Source organism: Babylonia areolata, chromosome 21 (genome assembly GCF_041734735.1).
Source record: "Babylonia areolata isolate BAREFJ2019XMU chromosome 21, ASM4173473v1, whole genome shotgun sequence".
Lineage (NCBI taxonomy): Eukaryota > Metazoa > Mollusca > Gastropoda > Neogastropoda > Buccinidae > Babylonia > Babylonia areolata.
The window spans coordinates 37,520,039-37,525,038 of record NC_134896.1 but is presented as its reverse complement, the minus strand read 5'-3'; positions in this window follow the sequence as shown (position 1 = coordinate 37,525,038).

Sequence of the window (5,000 nt, the reverse complement as noted above, 5' to 3'; positions counted from 1 at the left end):
CAGTAGACAACGCACTTCAAACCACAAGTACAGTGCACTACACTACACGACGCATTTCAACTCACAAGTACAGTGCACTACACGACGCACTAAAAACCAAAAGCACAGTGCACTACAGTACACGACGCACTAAAAACCAAAAAGCACAGTGCACAACTCTGCTACAACACAACGCCACCACTGACAATACAACCAACTCTGCAAAATCCCACACCTTTCGCAAAATATCCCGCACTGCACACGACACCACCACCACCACCACCACACTGTTTCCACTGACTATCGCTTCCCGCAACACACGGCTTCTGCAGCACAGAACGAAACAATGTTGCACCTCAATTCCTCTCACCCGCCTCATTTGTGCCAAGACCTTCAGTGATTTTACCTTCAAGGGGAGGAAGGGGGGCAGGGGGGGGGGGACTGACAAGAGAATAAAAAAGAAAGAGAAGAAGAAGAAGGAGGAGGAGGAGGTGGAGGAGGAGGAGGTGGAGGAGGAGGAGGAGGAGAAGATGATGATGATGATGATGAAGACGCTGAAGAAGAAGAAGGAGGTGGAGAAAAAGAAGAAGAAGGAGGAGGAGGAGAAAAAGAAGAAGAAGAAGGAGAAGAAGAAGAAGAAGATGATAATGATGATGACGTTGAAGAAGAAGAAGGAGGTGGAGAAAAAGAAGAAGAAGGAGGAGGAGAAAAAGAAGAAGGAGGAAGAGGAGGAGGAGGAGAAAAAGAAGAAGAAGAAGGAGGAAGAGGAGGAGGAGGAGAAAAAGAAGAAGAAGGAAGAGGAGGAGGAGGAGAAAAAGAAGAAGAAGCAGAAGAAGGAGGAGAAGAAGAAGAAGATGATAATGATGATGTCGTTGAAGAAGAAGAAGGAGGTGGAGAAAAAGAAGAAGAAGGAGGAGGAGGAGAACAAGAAGAAGAAGAAGAAGGAGGAGAAGAAGAAGAAGGAAGAGGAGGAGGAGGAGAAGACGAAGATGATGACGACGTTGAAAAAGAAGAAGAAGAAGAAGAAGGAGGAGGAGAAGAAGAAGAATATGATGATGATGATGATGATGATGATGATGATGATGATGACGAAGAAGAAGAAGAGAAAGAGAAAGAAAGAAAGAAAGGAGAAGAAGAAAAAAGAAATCGTCACGGATTTTCTGTGATACTCGTGCTTTATGTTGTTGTTGTTGTTGTTGTTGTTGTTGTTGCTGCTGCTGTTTTTGTTTTTGTTTTTTGTGTACGAGTCACTTCAAAAGCTTGGAGATGATCCAACTGACTATGCTCAAACCAACAAATGGCTCTATTTACAAAACACAAAGGAGAAGAAAAATATTCACAAAAAAGGGGAGAGGTTAGATAACATACACACACACACACACGCACACACACACACACACACACACACACACACACACACACACACACACACGACACACACACACACACACACACGACACACACACACACACACACACACACACCACACACACACACACACACACACGACACACACACACACGACACACACACACACACACACACACACACGATACACACACACACACACACACACACACACACGATACACACACACACACACACACACACACACACACACACACACACACACGCAGAGGGATAAATAGATAGACAGATAGAGATAGAGAGACAGATAGCGAGAGCAAAAGAGAAAGAGAGAGAGAGAGAGAGAGAGAGAGAGAGAGAGAGAGAGAGAGAGAGAGAGAGAGAGAGAGAGAGAGAGAGAGAGAGAGAGATGACAGAGCACAATGGTACAAAAACTAGGCAAGCAACAGCAGCACATCCACGTGAAGCCAAAAGCGAAGGTCAGCGAATACAGCAACAACACAACAGCAACAGCAGCAACGTACTAAACACTCCTTATAGTCCTTCAGCCAGCCCCTCAAATCAAGGCGGTCGGTACCACTGATAGTGGCAAATGTTATCATATATTTTTGGAATCGTCTATGTCCCTAGATGTCAGAAAATCATGATAATGTTGTGAACGTGGCAGCTTTCTGCCTGTTATCACGTGATTTCTAACCCCACCCTACCGCGTCGAGAACGCGCACCGTGATCAAGCTCTGTTCTCCCAGAGCCTAAACCATTGAAGATAGAAAAAACATTATTGAACAAAAAAGATGTATAATAGTATGCTAAACAATTTTTGTTCTTATAAGTATAGCAAATTATTATTTGTTCGTGAAATGTAGTGGCGTTTTGAGGATTTCATGACATATTCACACAAAATTCGGCATGTCGTCTTTTGTCAAAGCTAAATCGTTAGATATAGGAAGACACTTTATGAAGCAAAACGAAGCGCATGGGACTTGCGAACAACTTTTATTCTCATAACACTATCAAAATGTTGATCGTTTTGGAAAAGCAATCACTTTTGTGAGTGTCATCAAAGATTACACAACACGACAAAATTCTCAGTTTGTGTTCTGCTCTGCCTAAATGTTTGCAAAGAAAAAAGTATTACTATACAAGAAGATGTAGAATAGCACGCAAAACAACTTTTGTTCTCATACATTTATCAAAATATTAATTCGTTCATGAAATGTAGTGCCGTTTTGAGGATTTCATGACAAAATTCACACAAAATGCGGCACTTCGTCTTTTGTAAAGGCTACCTAGTAAGATATAGGAAGACATATTTAGAAGCAAAACGAAGTGCAAGGGACTTGTGAACAACTTTTATTCTCATAAAACTATAAAAATGTTAATCGTTTCGGAAAAATCATGGCTTTTGTGAGTTTCATCAAAAATTACGCAACACGACAAAATGCTCAGTTTGTCCAAGTCGGTGTAATGCTCTGCCTAAGTGGTTGTAGATGTAAATATACAAGTAACGCTAAACAGCCAGGTGTAGAATAACACGCTAAAGAAAACTTGAGCAGAAATAGATGAAAGTCAAAGTAAAAGATATTGCATTTTGACCGTGGGCACACATGCAAACTGGGGGAGGGGCAAAACAGAAACAATACTTGAAGAGCTAAATCTATTAAAGGTAATTGTTTTTATCATTTGATATGTGAAATTATCGCACATTCTTATGATATAGGGATTAACATAAAGAAAGTAAAATCTATATTTTTCCTATGTTTGTGTCTGTTTCAGACGGCGTCAGAGGGCAGTACTGACCACCAGAAGTACTTCTGATTGATAAGGATCCAGTACTATCATGGCAGAGCTCCGCCAGAAGGAAGACCCGGATTAAAGTCTTCAGCTGACCAGTGTATCATCCACTAACAGACTTACAAATGTGATGAAAATGAGTCTGATTTCTCCAAATTCATTCCAATCATGGGAAACTGCTTGAAGTGCCTAAAATAGGGAATCATGCACCTGTGCTGGATGCTACCAAGACGGTAGTTGGTATGGAAGTACCAAAAATAAAATGCCATAGGTACTGCAGAACTGTCTTCACTGTGAAACATACTTTGAACAGCCTAAAAAGAAAAGCAGAGGAACCAGTTCAACCACGTGAGGAAGCTTCGCAGACAAAGTGGCAAAGTCGAGGACCATCTTCTACTTCAAGAGTTCTTCCAAAACAATGTATATTTTGAAGTATTTGTAAAAATCTAACACAAGAGAACAGTTAATACAGGCAAAAGAACTTCGTGTGGGTAAAACCCTACGTGACATTGCTGTGAAAAAATGTGACACCAAAATAACTGCTGTGACAAGCAGAGACGTGGTAGCAGCTGAGGCACAATACCGTCGGACATGCTACAAATTATACACTAAAGAAACATATATAAGAAACATGTAAAGACAGGTTGCCAACTCAGAAAGAGGCTGATGAGGAAATGCCAGATGATGAAGAAAGGACATATCAGAACGCAGAAGATGCATCGTATGCCTTGCTTTTCAAGCACATCAAAGAAGAACGAATGGCACAGCCAGACGTCACTCCTCTAGTGTCTCTTACTGAGAAGTTGAAGATGTTCATGTCAGTGAATGGTATCAAAGACGTCAAAGATTCCACAACTAGATACATCCGTAGAAAGCTTGAGATTAGATTTGGTGAGGAGCTGGTTATGTTTCCAGATGAAAATGGAAAGATTTTAGTGATGCCAGTCACTCTCAGTCCCCACGAACTTGGCCCAATGTATCAGGCACTCAAAATACAGCTGGCCTTGTGGAAATCAGACAGCTCATCGACTGACAAAGTGTTGGATAAAGCATCTCTGCATCTTTGACAAGCAGTGAAAAATTCGCAGAACAAGTCACTATGGCACATCAACCCCTCAGATTTGGACACAATGGAATCTGTTGGACCCGCTGATCTGAAACGCTTCCTTCTGGCACTCAATACTGGTGATCCAAACAACGAGAACCCATCAACCAGGAATCGAATCCTCATTGACTCGTTTAACCAAGACATTGTGTTTGCTGTAAGTCATGGGCAACAGAAGACTCCAAAACATCCTTTTGTAATATGGTCTGAAAAGTCTTATTTGAAACGTGAAGCTGATCAGAACGTTGAACAGGCTAGGACATGGAGTATCATATGAACAGCTTGAAGAGAACGACACAGCACTCTGTCTACAAAAGATAGCAGATTCCATCAACAGAGAAGTGATTCTTCCCAGGAGCAATGTCACGTAGGGTTTTACCCACACGAAGTTCTTTTGCCTGTATTAACTGTTCTCTTGTGTTGGATTTTTTCAAATACTTCGAAGACTTTTCACAAAATATACATTGTTTTGGAAGAACTCTTGAAGTAGAAGATGGTCCTCGACTTTGCCACTTTGTCTGCGAAGCTTCCTCACGTGGTTGAACTGGTTCCTCTGCTTTTCTTTTCAGGCTGTTCAAAGTATGTTTCATAGTGAAGACAGTTCTGCAGTACCTATGGCATTTTATTTTTGGTACTTCCATACCAACTACCGTCTTGGCAGCATCCAGCCAGGTGCATGATTCCTTATTTTAGCCGCTTCAAGAAAAGTTTCCAATGATTGGAATGAATTTGGAGAAATCAGACTCATTTTCAT